The following is a 17,219-nucleotide window of genomic DNA, read 5'->3' as shown; positions in this document are numbered from 1 at the left end:
TCCGTATTGACTGACCTTCATGTCTTAAAGTAATGATGGACTGTCGTTTCTCTTTGCTTATTTGAGCTGTTCTTGCCATAATATGGATTTGGTCTGTTACCAAATAGGGCTCTCTTCTGTATACCACCCCTACCTTGTCACAACACAACTGATTGGCACATTAAGAAGGAAAGAAATTCCACAAATTAACTTTGAACAAGGCACACCTGTTAAATTAAATGCATTCCAGGTGACTACCTCATGAAGCTGGTTGAGAGAATGCCAAGAGTGTGCAAGCTGTCAAGGCTTCTCAAATATAAAATCTGTTTTAATTTTTTAACACTTTTTTGGTTACTATATGATTCCATGTGTCTTATTTCATAGTTTTGATATCTTCACTATTATTCTACAATGTAGAAAATAGTAAAAATAAAGAAAAACCCTTGAATGAGTAGGTGTGTCCAAACTTTTGACTGGTACAGCACGCACGCACGCACGCACGCACACACACACACACACACACACACACACACACACACACACACACACACACACACACACACACACACACACACACACACACACACACACACACACACACACACACACACACACACACACAGGTCCATCCAGCAGCCAGAAGGGATGAAAGAAAGAGAGAAAGAGAGAAAGAGAGATAAAATGAAAGAGAGAAAGAGAGAGAAAGAGAGAAAGAGAGAGAAAGAGAGAGAGAAAGAGAGAAAGAAAGGAGTCAGCGATGTGATGACATCACATGTACTAACCTGAACTTGGATTTGGAGATTCTATTTCTGGAAGGAAAAACAGAATGGATTATACATACAGAACATACTGAACAAACATAACGAAGCACAAGACAACATGACAACATGGACCACAGGTGTCTCAGGGACGAAGAGGGGAGGAGAGGAGAGGTGAGAAAGAGGGGAGGAGAGGAGAGGTGAGAAAGAGGGAGGAGAGTAGAGGTGAGGAGGGAAGAGAGTAGAGGTGAGGAGGGAGGAGAGGTGAGAAAGAGGGAGGAGAGTAGAGGTGAGGAGGGAGGAGAGGTGAGGTGAGGAGGGAAGAGAGGTGAGAAGATGAGAGGAGGTCTTTATAGATTCCTTTCTATCTTGGTCTGGTCAGGTCCTGGCAGATTCAGCTACTGTTGGTACTATCACCATGTGTTACCAGATTCAGCTACTGTTGGTACTATCACCATGTGTTACCAGATTCAGCTACTGTTGGTACTATCACCATGTGTTACCAGAGATCCTGATGGTGGTGATTTGGCACATATAGTTCACTACTATATGCAAGCTCTGGTCTAAAGTAGGGAATAGGGCTCTAGTCTAAAGTAGTGCACTATATAGGGAATATGGCTCTGGTCTAAAGTAGTGCACTATATAGGGAATGAGGCTCTGGTCTAAAGTAGTGCACTATATAGGGAATAGGGCTCTGGTCTAAAGTAGTGCACTATATAGGGAATAGGGCTCTAGTCTAAAGTAATGCACTATATAGGGAATAGGGCTCTGGTCTAAAGTAGTGCACTATATAGGGAATAGGGCTCTGGTCTAAAGTAGTGCACTATATAGGGAATAAGGCTCTGGTCTAAAGTAGTGCACTATATAGGGAATAGGGCTCTGGTCTAAAGTAGTGCACTATATAGGGAATTGGGCTCTGGTCTAAAGTAGTGCACTATATAGAGAATAGGGCTCTGGTCTAAAGTAGTGCACTATATAGGGAATAGGGCTCTGGTCTAAAGTAGTGCACTATATAGGGAATAGGGCTCTGGTCTAAAGTAGTGCACTATATAGGGAATAGGGCTCTGGTCAACAGTAGTGTACTATAGTACCATATAGGGAACAGGGCTCTGGTCAACAGTAGTGCACTATATAGGGAACAGGGCACTGGTCTAAAGTAGTGCACTATATAGGGAATAGGGCCCTGGTCTAAAGTAGTGCACTATATAGGGAATAGGGCCCTGGTCTAAAGTAGTCCACTATATAGGGAATAGGGCCCTGGTCTAAAGTAGTGCACTATATAGGGAATAGGGCCCTGGTCTAAAGTAGTCCACTATATAGGGAATAGGGCTCTGGTCAACAGTAGTGCACTATATAGGGAATAGGGTTCTGGTCAACAGTAGTGTACTATAGTACTATATAGGGAACAGGGCTCTGGTCAACAGTAGTGCACTATATAGGGAATAGGGCCCTGGTCAACAGTAGTGCACTATAGTACTATATAGGGAACAGGGCTCTGGTCAACAGTAGTGCACTATATAGGGAACAGGGCTCTGGTCAACAGTAGTGCACTATATAGGGAATAGGGCAGCATTTTAGACCAGCCTAGTTGTTTCTGTCTCAACAGCATTGTCAGTGTGTGTAATAATAGCATAATGTTGTGTTTTAGTGGGACTGGACAGGGACAGATCTCGTCATGTGTTCTGTGGCATTCAGACAGATCAGTTGGCACCATCTCTGACTCTAACATAAACATGCTGAAGAGGCATTATGGGAATAGATATCCTCCACCAGGGCCATTGATGACCATTTCTGAAAGAGCATCTGTGTGTGAATGGTATTACAGTCCTGGCGCACTGAACAGCATACGCTCATCTAAACTACCCAGAGGCCTGCTAGCTCAACAGCATACGCTCATCTAAACTACCCAGAGGCCTGCTAGCTGAACAGCATACGCTCATCTAAACTACCCAGAGGCCTGCTAGCTGAACAGTATACGCTCATCTAAACTACCCAGAGGCCTGCTAGCTGAACAGCATACGCTCATCTAAACTACCCAGAGGCCTGCTAGCTGAACAGTATACGCTCATCTAAACTACCCAGAGGCCTGCTAGCTGAACAGTATACGCTCATCTAAACTACCCAGAGGCCTGCTAGCTGAACAGCATACAGTCATCTAAACTACCCAGAGGCCTGCTAGCTGAACAGCATACGCTCATCTAAACTACCCAGAGGCCTGCTAGCTGAACAGCATACGCTCATCTAAACTACCCAGAGGCCTGCTAGCTGAACAGCATACGCTCATCTAAACTACCCAGAGGCCTGCTAGCTGAACAGCATACGCTCATCTAAACTACCCAGAGACCTGCTAGCTGAACAGTATACGCTCATCTAAACTACCCAAAGGCCTGCTAGCTGAACAGCATACGCTCATCTAAACTACCCAGAGGCCTGCTAGCTGAACAGTATACACTCATTTAAACTACCCAGAGGCCTGCTAGCTGAACAGTATACGCTCATCTAAACTACCCAGAGGCCTGCTAGCTGAACAGCATACGCTCATCTAAACTACCCAGAGGCCTGCTAGCTGAACAGTATACGCTCATCTAAACTACCCAGAGGCCTGCTAGCTGAACAGCATACGCTCATCTAAACTACCCAGAGGCCTGCTAGCTGAACAGCATACACTCATCTAAACTACCCAGAGGCCTACTAGCTGAACAGCATACGCTCATCTAAACTACCCAGAGGCCTGCTAGCTGAACAGCATACACTCATCTAAACTACCCAGAGGCCTGCTAGCTGAACAGCATACAGTCATCTAAACTACCCAGAGGCCTGCTAGCTGAACAGCATACGCTCATCTAAACTACCAGAGGCCTGCTAGCTGAACAGCATACGCTCATCTAAACTACCCAGAGGCCTGCTAGCTGAACAGAGACAAGCATCAGTTGTGTGTGTGTGTGTGGGTGGGTGGGTGTGTGTGTGTGTGTGTGTGTGTGTGTGTGTGTGTGTGTGTGTGTGTGTGTGTGTGTGTGTGTGTGTGTGTGTGTGTGTGTGTGTGTGTGGGGGGTGGGTGTGTGTGTGTGTGTGTGTGTGTGTGTGTGTGTGTGTGGGGGGGTGGGGGTGGGGTGGGTGGGTGGGTGGGTGGGTGGGTGGGTGGGTGGGTGGGTGGGTGTGTGTGTGTGTGTGTGTGATCCCTCCCACACCTCCTTCCTGGTAACACTGGCTGAGATCTGAGCCCTCCCACACCTCCTTCTTTACAGGGATGTACAGTACATTGACATGTTATTGACAGTGAAGCTGTCTGACCCTGCGGCTTGTATACACAGTGACAAATGATCTGAGGCACAGAGTCAAGATGTGGAGTCTATGGTGTCTGACACTGATGGCTCTAGTCTACCTGCTGTGTGCTGTGTGTCTGAGCCTTGGGCCACAGCAACAACAACAACAATAACAACAACGATGGTAGAATCAGATAGACACAGATTGAAAACAGAGAACGACATAGTGCCAGCACGATGGGTCTACAGCATAGAAATAGAATCGATAGAGAGGAAATCTACCACCCGACCACAGAGCTCTAATGATATACTGTCTGTCTGATACCAGTCTGGGATAATAGTGTGGAAGTCTTGATTCTGTAGTCTTGGTCATTCTAATACTACGGGCAGCAGAAAATATGCATGAAGTGTAGTTCACCTGTGTGTGTGTGTGTGTGTGTGTGTGTGTGTGTGTGTGTGTGTGTGTGAGTGTGTGTGTGTGTGTGTGTGTTTAAAAATAATAAAACATCTAAATCACATTTTATTGGTCACATACACGTGTTTAGCAGATGTTAAAGCGAGTGGAGTGAAATGCTTCTAGATCCGACAGTGCAGCAATATCTAACATGTCATCCAGCAGTACTAGAAGCAAGGCAGCCCTCTCTGTCGGCGCCATTTTACAATGTGTGTGTATGTTTGTGTGTGTATGTGTGTGTGTGTGTGTGCGTCTTCATAAAGTGTGTGTGTCTCAGCAGTTGTTATGAATGAGAGAATGTGAAGAGCAGCGCCAGGGGAAGTTAACCGGGGAAGTAAAAGAAGAAGAAGAAGAAGAAAATGAAGAAGAAGAAAACAAAGAAGAAGAAGGGGAAAAAAATGAAGAAGATGAAGAAAATGAAGAAGTAGAAAATGAAGAAGAAGAAAATAAAGAAGAAGAAGGAGAGAGACCGCTTAAATAAAGGTGTGAATAGAGTCATGAGTGAATCATCCCTTCATCGCAGCTCCTGGAGGAGAGAAGAGGAGGAACACGCTTCAACAGCAACAAAGGAGAGAAAGGAGAGAAAGGAGAGAAAGGAGAGGAAGGAGAGAAAGGAGAGGACGGAGAGGAAGAAGAGGAAGGAGAGAAAGGAGAGAAAGGAGAGAAATGAGAGAAAGGAGAGGAAGGAGAGGAAGGAGAGAAAGGAGAGAAAGGAGAGGAAGGAGAGGAAGGAGAGAAAGGAGAGAAAGGAGAGAAAGGAGAGGAAGGAGAGAAATGAGAGAAAGGAGAGAAAGGAGAGGAAGGAGAGAAAGGAGAGGAAGGAGAGGAAGGAGAGGAAGGAGAGAAAGGAGAGAAAGGAGAGAAAGAAGAGGAAGTGGGGGAAACAGAAGAGACAGAATAAAGGATAAACGTTGGAGAGGAAATGATAAATAGCGTAGACCACTGAGAGAGGAGAGGAAATGATAAATAGCGTAGATCACTAAGAAAGGAGAGGAAATGATAAATAAAATAACGTAGATCACTGAGAGAGGAGAGGAAATGATAAATAAAATAACGTAGATCACTGAGAGAGGAGAGGAAATGATAAATAGCGTAGATCACTGAGAGAGGAGGGGAAATGATAAATAGCGTAGATCACTGAGAGAGAAGGGGAAATGATAAATAGCGTAGATCACTGAGAGAGGAGGGGAAATGATAAATAGCGTAGATCACTGAGAGAGGAGAGGAAATGATAAATAAAATAACGTAGATCACTGAGAGAGGAGAGGAAATGATAAATAAAATAACGTAGATCACTGAGAGAGGAGAGGAAATGATAAATAGCGTAGATCACTGAGAGAGGAGGGGAAATGATAAATAGCGTAGATCACTGAGAGAGGAGGGGAAATGATAAATAGCATAGATCACTGAGAGAGGAGGGGAAATGATAAATACCATAGACCACTGAGAGAGGAGAGGAAATGATAAATAGCGTAGATCACTGCGAGAGGAGAGGAAATTATAAATAGCGTAGATCACTGCGAGAGGAGAGGAAGTGACGTTAAAGTAAAGACAGGAGAATTTGCAGGTGAAGGGAACGTTTCATGTCAAAGTGAAGGACAGGTGGAAAATCAACAAGAGAGTTGTGGAGAAAATCAATCAGATGTTCCAAGGAGGAGAGGAGAGAAATAAGAGCTTTAAATAGCTGCAGGTGAGGCAGGGACAGGAAGGATAAAATTGAGGGGGAGGAAGGGACAGGAGAGATGAGGGGGAGGGGGAGGACGGGTAAGGGAGGGGGAGGAAGGGGGAGGAAGGGGGAGGGAGGGGGGGAAACTGTAAGGGACTGGGAGGAAGGGGGAGGGACTGGGAGGAAGGGGAAGGGAGGGGAAGGAATTGTTAAGGGAGGGAGAGGAGGTGGTGGAAGGGTAAGGGAGGGCGAGTGCAGGTTTGAGGTAGGGTGAGTGTGACTAAGGGGAAATGGGGGTTAGCTAATAGGTGAGACGGGAGACTGTAAGTGTAAAAAGGGTGAGGGTGGGTTGAGGTACTTACGCTAGCCGGGTACAGCAGGTCTCTCCCTCCATATCTCCTGCTGGAGTGGCGTCAGTGTTCACCGACTCATTCTCACTGGCCGGCATGCTCACTGGGGAACACACGGACAGGTAGAGGGGAAGAAGGAAGGAGAAATGAATCAGGAGGAAGGACTGTTGACATATCCCTCATCACAGGCTGGTTATTACTGTTACCCTTCTGCATCACAGGCTGGTTATTACTGTTACCCTTCTGCATCACAGGCTGGTTATTACTGTTACCCTTCTCTATCACAGGCTGGTTATTACTGTTACCCTTCTGCATCACAGGCTGGTTATTACTGTTACCCTTCTCTATCACAGGCTGGTTATTACTGTTACCCTTCTGCATCACAGGCTGGTTATTACTGTTACCCTTCTCTATCACAGGCTGGTTATTACTGTTACCCTTCTCTATCACAGGCTGGTTATTACTGTTACCCTTCTCTATCACAGGCTGGTTATTACTGTTACCCTTCTCTATCACAGGCTGGTTATTACTGTTACCCTTCACTATCACAGGCTGGTTATTACTGTTACCCTTCTGCATCACAGGCTGGTTATTACTGTTACCCTTCTCTATCACAGGCTGGTTATTACTGTTACCCTTCTGTATCACAGGCTGGTTATTACTGTTACCCTTCTCTATCACAGGCTGGTTATTACTGTTACCCTTCTCTATCACAGGCTGGTTATTACTGTTACCCTTCTGTATCACAGGCTGGTTATTACTGTTACCCTTCTCTATCACAGGCTGGTTATTACTGTTACCCTTCTCTATCACAGGCTGGTTATTACTGTTACCCTTCTGCATCACAGGCTGGTTATTACTGTTACCCTTCTCTATCACAGGCTGGTTATTACTGTTACCCTTCTCTATCACAGGCTGGTTATTACTGTTACCCTTCTCAATCACAGGCTGGTTATTACTGTTACCCTTCTCTATCACAGGCTGGTTATTACTGTTACCCTTCTCTATCACAGGCTGGTTATTACTGTTACCCTTCTGTATCACAGGCTGGTTATTACTGTTACCCTTCTCTATCACAGGCTGGTTATTACTGTTACCCTTCTGTATCACAGGCTGGTTATTACTGTTACCCTTCTGTATCACAGGCTGGTTATTACTGTTACCCTTCTGCATCACAGGCTGGTTATTACTGTTACCCTTCTCTATCACAGGGCTGGTTATTACTGTTACCCTTCTCTATCACAGGCTGGTTATTACTGTTACCCTTCTGCATCACAGGCTGGTTATTACTGTTACCCTTCTCTATCACAGGCTGGTTATTACTGTTACCCTTCTGTATCACAGGCTGGTTGTTACTGTTACCCTTCTCTATCACAGGCTGGTTATTACTTTTACCCTTCTCTATCACAGGCTGGTTATTACTGTTACCCTTCTCTATCACAGGCTGGTTATTACTGTTACCCTTCACTATCACAGGCTGGTTATTACTGTTACCCTTCTGTATCACAGGCTGGTTATTACTGTTACCCTTCTCTATCACAGGCTGGTTATTACTGTTACCCTTCTCTACCACAGGGCTGGTTATTACTGTTACCCTTCTCTATCACAGGCTGGTTATTACTGTTACCCTTCTCTATCACAGGGCTGGTTATTACTGTTACCCTTCTCAATCACAGGCTGGTTATTACTGTTACCCTTCTGTATCACAGGCTGGTAATTACTGTTCCCCTTCTCTATCACAGGCTGGTTATTACTGTTACCCTTCTGCATCACAGGCTGGTTATTACTGTCACCCTTCTGTATCACAGGCTGGTTATTACTGTTACCCTTCTCTATCACAGGCTGGTTATTACTGTTACCCTTCTCTATCACAGGCTGGTTATTACTGTTACCCTTCTCTATCACAGGCTGGTTATTACTGTTACCCTTCTGTATCACAGGCTGGTTATTACTGTTACCCTTCTGTATCACAGGCTGGTTATTACTGTTACCCTTCTGCATCACAGGCTGGTTATTACTGTTACCCTTCTCTATCACAGGCTGGTTATTACTGTTACCCTTCTCTATCACAGGCTGGTTATTACTGTTACCCTTCTCTATCACAGGCTGGTTGTTACTGTTACCCTTCTCTATCACAGGGCTGGTTGTTACTGTTACCCTTCTGTATCACAGGCTGGTTATTACTGTTACCCTTCTCTATCACAGGCTGGTTATTACTCACAGGCTGTTACCCTTCTCTATCACAGGCTGGTTATTACTGTTACCCTTCTCTATCACAGGCTGGTTATTACTGTTACCCTACTGTATCACAGGCTGGTTATTACTGTTACCCTTCTCTATCACAGGCTGGTTATTACTGTTACCCTTCTGTATCACAGGCTGGTTATTACTGTTACCCTTCTGTATCACAGGCTGGTTATTACTGTTACCCTTCTGCATCACAGGCTGGTTATTACTGTTACCCTTCTCTATCACAGGCTGGTTATTACTGTTACCCTTCTCTATCACAGGCTGGTTATTACTGTTACCCTTCTGTATCACAGGCTGGTTATTACTGTTACCCTTCTGCATCACAGGCTGGTTATTACTGTTACCCTTCTGTATCACAGGCTGGTTATTACTGTTACCCTTCTCTATCACAGGCTGGTTATTACTGTTACCCTTCTCTATCACAGGCTGGTTATTACTGTTACCCTTCTCTATCACAGGCTGGTTATTACTGTTACCCTTCTCTATCACAGGCTGGTTATTACTGTTACCCTTCTCTATCACAGGCTGGTTATTACTGTTACCCTTCTGTATCACAGGCTGGTTATTACTGTTACCCTTCTCAATCACAGGCTGGTTATTACTGTTACCCTTCTCTATCACAGGCTGGTTATTACTGTTACCCTTCTCTATCACAGGCTGGTTATTACTGTTACCCTTCTCTATCACAGGCTGGTTATTACTGTTACCCTTCTCTATCACAGGCTGGTTATTGCTGTTACCCTTCTCTATCACAGGCTGGTTATTACTGTTACCCTTCTGCATCACAGGCTGGTTATTACTGTTACCCTTCTCTATCACAGGTTGGTTATTACTGTTACCCTTCTCTATCACAGGCTGGTTATTACTGTTACCCTTCTCTATCACAGGCTGGTTATTACTGTTACCCTTCTCTATCACAGGCTGGTTATTACTGTTACCCTTCTGTATCACAGGCTGGTTATTACTGTTACCCTTCTGTATCACAGGCTGGTTATTACTGTTACCCTTCTGCATCACAGGCTGGTTATTACTGTTACCCTTCTCTATCACAGGCTGGTTATTACTGTTACCCTTCTCTATCACAGGCTGGTTATTACTGTTACCCTTCTCTATCACAGGCTGGTTGTTACTGTTACCCTTCTCTATCACAGGGCTGGTTGTTACTGTTACCCTTCTGTATCACAGGCTGGTTATTACTGTTACCCTTCTCTATCACAGGCTGGTTATTACTGTTACCCTTCTCTATCACAGGCTGGTTATTACTGTTACCCTTCTCTATCACAGGCTGGTTATTACTGTTACCCTACTGTATCACAGGCTGGTTATTACTGTTACCCTTCTCTATCACAGGCTGGTTATTACTGTTACCCTTCTGTATCACAGGCTGGTTATTACTGTTACCCTTCTGTATCACAGGCTGGTTATTACTGTTACCCTTCTGCATCACAGGCTGGTTATTACTGTTACCCTTCTCTATCACAGGCTGGTTATTACTGTTACCCTTCTCTATCACAGGCTGGTTATTACTGTTACCCTTCTGTATCACAGGCTGGTTATTACTGTTACCCTTCTGCATCACAGGCTGGTTATTACTGTTACCCTTCTGTATCACAGGCTGGTTATTACTGTTACCCTTCTCTATCACAGGCTGGTTATTACTGTTACCCTTCTCTATCACAGGCTGGTTATTACTGTTACCCTTCTCTATCACAGGCTGGTTATTACTGTTACCCTTCTCTATCACAGGCTGGTTATTACTGTTACCCTTCTCTATCACAGGCTGGTTATTACTGTTACCCTTCTGTATCACAGGCTGGTTATTACTGTTACCCTTCTCAATCACAGGCTGGTTATTACTGTTACCCTTCTCTATCACAGGCTGGTTATTACTGTTACCCTTCTCTATCACAGGCTGGTTATTACTGTTACCCTTCTCTATCACAGGCTGGTTATTACTGTTACCCTTCTCTATCACAGGCTGGTTATTGCTGTTACCCTTCTCTATCACAGGCTGGTTATTACTGTTACCCTTCTGCATCACAGGCTGGTTATTACTGTTACCCTTCTCTATCACAGGTTGGTTATTACTGTTACCCTTCTCTATCACAGGCTGGTTATTACTGTTACCCTTCTGTATCACAGGCTGGTTATTACTGTTACCCTTCTCTATCACAGGCTGGTTATTACTGTACCCTTCTGTATCACAGGCTGGTTATTACTGTTACCCTTCTGTATCACAGGCTGGTTATTACTGTTACCCTTCTCTATCACAGGCTGGTTATTACTGTTACCCTTCTCTATCACAGGCTGGTTATTACTGTTACCCTTCTCTATCACAGGCTGGTTATTACTGTTACCCTTCTCTATCACAGGCTGGTTATTACTGTTACCCTTCTGTATCACAGGCTGGTTATTTCTGTTACCCTTCTGCATCACAGGCTGGTTATTACTGTTACCCTTCTCAATCACAGGCTGGTTATTACTGTTACCCTTCTCTATCACAGGCTGGTTATTACTGTTACCCTTCTCTATCACAGGCTGGTTATTACTGTTACCCTTCTCTATCACAGGCTGGTTATTACTGTTACCCTTCTCTATCACAGGCTGGTTATTACTGTTACCCTTCTCTATCACAGGCTGGTTATTACTGTTACCCTTCTCTATCACAGGCTGGTTATTACTGTTACCCTTCTGTATCACAGGCTGGTTATTACTGTTACCCTTCTGCATCACAGGCTGGTTATTACTGTTACCCTTCTCAATCACAGGCTGGTTATTACTGTTACCCTTCTCTATCACAGGCTGGTTATTACTGTTACCCTTCTCTATCACAGGCTGGTTATTACTGTTACCCTTCTCTATCACAGGCTGGTTATTACTGTTACCCTTCTCTATCACAGGCTGGTTATTACTGTTACCCTTCTCTATCACAGGCTGGTTATTACTGTTACCCTTCTGTATCACAGGCTGGTTATTACTGTTACCCTTCTCTATCACAGGCTGGTTATTACTGTTACCCTTCTCTATCACAGGCTGGTTATTACTGTTACCCTTCTGCATCACAGGCTGGTTATTACTGTTACCCTTCACTATCACAGGCTGGTTATTACTGTTACCCTTCTCTATCACAGGCTGGTTATTACTGTTACCCTTCTCTATCACAGGCTGGTTATTACTGTTACCCTTCTCTACCACAGGCTGGTTATTACTGTTACCCTTCTGTATCACAGGCGGGTTATTACTGTTACCCTTCTGTATCACAGGCTGGTTATTACTGTTACCCTTCTGTATCACAGGCTGGTTATTACTGTTACCCTTCTGCATCACAGGCTGGTTATTACTGTTACCCTTCTCTACCACAGGCTGGTTATTACTGTTACCCTTCTCTATCACAGGCTGGTTATTACTGTTACCCTTCTGTATCACAGGCTGGTTATTACTGTTACCCTTCTGTATCACAGGCTGGTTATTACTGTTACCCTTCTCTATCACAGGCTGGTTATTACTGTTACCCTTCTCTACCACAGGCTGGTTATTACTGTTACCCTTCTGTATCACAGGCTGGTTATTACTGTTACCCTTCTGTATCACAGGCTGGTTATTACTGTTACCCTTCTCTATCACAGGCTGGTTATTACTGTTACCCTTCTGTATCACAGGCTGGTTATTACTGTTACCCTTCTCTATCACAGGCTGGTTATTACTGTTACCCTTCTCTATCACAGGCTGGTTATTACTGTTACCCTTCTGTATCACAGGCTGGTTATTACTGTTACCCTTCTGTATCACAGGCTGGTTATTACTGTTACCCTTCTCTATCACAGGCTGGTTATTACTGTTACCCTTCTGCATCACAGGCCGGTTATTACTGTTACCCTTCTCTATCACAGGGCTGGTTGTTACTGTTACCCTTCTCTATCACAGGGCTGGTTATTACTGTTACCCTTCTGCATCACAGGCTGGTTATTACTGTTACCCTTCTCTATCACAGGCTGGTTATTACTGTTACCCTTCTCTATCACAGGCTGGTTATTACTGTTACAATCTCTACCACAGGCTGGTTATTACTGTTACCCTTCTGTATCACAGGCTGGTTATTACTGTTACCCTTCTCTATCACAGGCTGGTTATTACTGTTACCCTTCTGCATCACAGGCTGGTTATTACTGTTACCCTTCTCTATCACAGGCTGGTTATTACTGTTACCCTTCTATATCACAGGCTGGTTATTACTGTTACCCTTCTCTATCACAGGCTGGTTATTACTGTTACCCTTCTCTATCACAGGCTGGTTATTACTGTTACCCTTCTCTATCACAGGCTGGTTATTACTGTTACCCTTCTGTATCACAGGCTGGTTATTACTGTTACCCTTCTCTATCACAGGCTGGTTATTACTGTTACCCTTCTCTATCACAGGCTGGTTATTACTGTTACCCTTCACTATCACAGGCTGGTTATTACTGTTACCCTTCACTATCACAGGCTGGTTATTACTGTTACCCTTCTGTATCACAGGCTGGTTATTACTGTTACCCTTCTCTATCACAGGCTGGTTATTACTGTTACCCTTCTGCATCACAGGCTGGTTATTACTGTTACCCTTCTCTATCACAGGCTGGTTATTACTGTTACCCTTCTCTATCACAGGCTGGTTATTACTGTTACCCTTCTCTATCACAGGCTGGTTATTACTGTTACCCTTCTCTATCACAGGCTGGTTATTACTGTTACCCTTCTCTATCACAGGCTGGTTATTACTGTTACCCTTCTGTATCACAGGCTGGTTATTACTGTTACCCTTCTCTATCACAGGCTGGTTATTACTGTTACCCTTCTCTATCACAGGCTGGTTATTACTGTTACCCTTCACTATCACAGGCTGGTTATTACTGTTACCCTTCTGTATCACAGGCTGGTTATTACTGTTACCCTTCACTATCACAGGCTGGTTATTACTGTTACCCTTCTCTATCACAGGCTGGTTATTACTGTTACCCTTCACTATCACAGGCTGGTTATTACTGTTACCCTTCTCTATCACAGGCTGGTTATTACTGTTACCCTTCTCTATCACAGGCTGGTTATTACTGTTACCCTTCTCTATCACAGGCTGGTTATTACTGTTACCCTTCACTATCACAGGCTGGTTATTACTGTTACCCTTCTGTATCACAGGCTGGTTATTACTGTTACCCTTCTCTATCACAGGCTGGTTATTACTGTTACCCTTCTCTATCACAGGCTGGTTATTACTGTTACCCTTCTCTATCACAGGCTGGTTATTACTGTTACCCTTCTGCATCACAGGCTGGTTATTACTGTTACCCTTCTCTATCACAGGCTGGTTATTACTGTTACCCTTCTGTATCACAGGCTGGTTATTACTGTTACCCTTCTCTATCACAGGCTGGTTATTACTGTTACCCTTCTCTATCACAGGCTGGTTATTACTGTTACCCTTCTCTATCACAGGCTGGTTATTACTGTTACCCTTCTCTATCACAGGCTGGTTATTACTGTTACCCTTCTCTATCACAGGCTGGTTATTACTGTTACCCTTCTGTATCACAGGCTGGTTATTACTGTTACCCTTCTCTATCACAGGCTGGTTATTACTGTTACCCTTCTCCATCACAGACTGGTTATTACTGTTACCCTTCTGTATCACAGGCTGGTTATTACTGTTACCCTTCTGTATCACAGGCTGGTTATTACTGTTACCCTTCTCTATCACAGGCTGGTTATTACTGTTACCCTTCTCTATCACAGGCTGGTTATTACTGTTACCCTGCTCTACCACAGGTTGGTTATTACTGTTACCCTTCTGCATCACAGGCTGGTTATTACTGTTACCCTTCTCTATCACAGGCTGGTTATTACTGTTACCCTTCTCTATCACAGGCTGGTTATTACTGTTACCCTTCTGCATCACAGGCTGGTTATTACTGTTACCCTTCTCTATCACAGGCTGGTTATTACTGTTACCCTTCTGTATCACAGGCTGGTTATTACTGTTACCCTTCTGTATCACAGGCTGGTTATTACTGTTACCCTTCTCTATCACAGGCTGGTTATTACTGTTACCCTTCTGCATCACAGGCTGGTTATTACTGTTACCCTTTTCTACCACAGGCTGGTTATTACTGTTACCCTTCTGCATCACAGGCTGGTTATTACTGTTACCCTTCTCTATCACAGGCTGGTTATTACTGTTACCCTTCTCTATCACAGGCTGGTTATTACTGTTACCCTTCTGCATCACAGGCTGGTTATTACTGTTACCCTTCTCTATCACAGGCTGGTTATTACTGTTACCCTTCTGCATCACAGGCTGGTTATTACTGTTACCCTTCTGCATCACAGGCTGGTTATTACTGTTACCCTCTCTATCACAGGCTGGTTATTACTGTTACCCTTCTGCATCACAGGCTGGTTATTACTGTTACCCTTCACTATCACAGGCTGGTTATTACTGTTACCCTTCTCTATCACAGGCTGGTTATTACTGTTACCCTTCTCTATCACAGGCTGGTTATTACTGTTACCCTTCTCTATCACAGGCTGGTTATTACTGTTACCCTGCTCTACCACAGGCTGGTTATTACTGTTACCCTTCTGCATCACAGGCTGGTTATTACTGTTACCCTTCTCTATCACAGGCTAGTTATTACTGTTACCCTTCTCTATCACAGGCTGGTTATTACTGTTACCCTTCTGCATCACAGGCTGGTTATTACTGTTACCCTTCTCTACCACAGGCTGGTTATTACTGTTACCCTTCTGTATCACAGGCTGGTTATTACTGTTACCCTTCTCTATCACAGGCTGGTTATTACTGTTACCCTTCTCTATCACAGGCTGGTTATTACTGTTACCCTTCTCTATCACAGGCTGGTTATTACTGTTACCCTTTTCTACCACAGGCTGGTTATTACTGTTACCCTTCTGCATCACAGGCTGGTTATTACTGTTACCCTTCTCTATCACAGGCTGGTTATTACTGTTACCCTTCTCTGTCACAGGCTGGTTATTACTGTTACCCTTCTGCATCACAGGCTGGTTATTACTGTTACCCTTCTCTACCACAGGCTGGTTATTACTGTTACCCTTCTGCATCACAGGCTGGTTATTACTGTTACCCTTCTGCATCACAGGCTGGTTATTACTGTTACCCTTCACTATCACAGGCTGGTTATTACTGTTACCCTTCTCTATCACAGGCTGGTTATTACTGTTACCCTTCTCTATCACAGGCTGGTTATTACTGTTACCCTTCTGCATCACAGGCTGGTTATTACTGTTACCCTTCACTATCACAGGCTGGTTATTACTGTTACCCTTCTCTATCACAGGCTGGTTATTACTGTTACCCTTCTCTATCACAGGCTGGTTATTACTGTTACCCTTCTCTATCACAGGCTGGTTATTACTGTTACCCTTCTCTATCACAGGCTGGTTATTACTGTTACCCTTCTGTATCACAGGCTGGTTATTACTGTTACCCTTCTCTATCACAGGCTGGTTATTACTGTTACCCTTCTCCATCACAGGCTGGTTATTACTGTTACCCTTCTGTATCACAGGCTGGTTATTACTGTTACCCTTCTGTATCACAGGCTGGTTATTACTGTTACCCTTCTCTATCACAGGCTGGTTATTACTGTTACCCTTCTCTATCACAGGCTGGTTATTACTGTTACCCTTCTCTATCACAGGCTGGTTATTACTGTTACCCTTATTACTGTTACCCTTCTCTCACAGGCTGGTTATTACATCACAGGCTGGTTATTACTGTTACCCTTCTCTATCACAGGCTGGTTATTACTGTTACCCTTCTGCATCACAGGCTGGTTATTACTGTTACCCTTCTCTACCACAGGCTGGTTATTACTGTTACCCTTCTGTATCACAGGCTGGTTATTACTGTTACCCTTCTGTATCACAGGCTGGTTATTACTGTTACCCTTCTGCATCACAGGCGGGTTATTACTGTTACCCTTCTCTATCACAGGCTGGTTATTACTGTTACCCTTCTCTATCACAGGCTGGTTATTACTGTTACCCTTCTCTATCACAGGCTGGTTATTACTGTTACCCTTCTCTATCACAGGCTGGTTATTACTGTTACCCTTCTGCATCACAGGCTGGATATTATTGTTACCCTTCTGCATCACATGCTGGTTATTACTGTTACCCTTCACTATCACAGGCTGGTTATTACTTTTACCCATCTCTATCACAGGCTGGTTATTACTGTTACCCTTCTGTATCACAGGGCTGGTTATTACTGTTACCCTTCTCTATCACAGGCTGGTTATTACTGTTACCCTTCTGCATCACAGGCTGGATATTACTGTTACCCTTCTCTATCACAGGCTGGTTATTACTGTTACCCTTCTGTATCACAGGGCTGGTTATTACTGTTACCCTTCTCTATCACAGGCTGGTTATTACTGTTACCCTTCTGCATCACAGGCTGGATATTACTGTTACCCT

The 17,219-nt window shown here is 44.2% G+C and overlaps 1 pseudogene; it reads right to left on the bottom strand.

Annotated features, from left to right (window-relative positions):
• LOC135530523 (voltage-dependent L-type calcium channel subunit alpha-1C-like) overlaps window positions 1-17,219 on the bottom strand; it is a 68,512-nt pseudogene that overhangs the window by 14,314 nt on the left and 36,979 nt on the right.

Source organism: Oncorhynchus masou, unplaced genomic scaffold (genome assembly GCF_036934945.1).
Source record: "Oncorhynchus masou masou isolate Uvic2021 unplaced genomic scaffold, UVic_Omas_1.1 unplaced_scaffold_1361, whole genome shotgun sequence".
NCBI classification, from domain to species: domain Eukaryota; kingdom Metazoa; phylum Chordata; class Actinopteri; order Salmoniformes; family Salmonidae; genus Oncorhynchus; species Oncorhynchus masou.
This window is presented reverse-complemented; position numbering and strand designations above follow the sequence as displayed.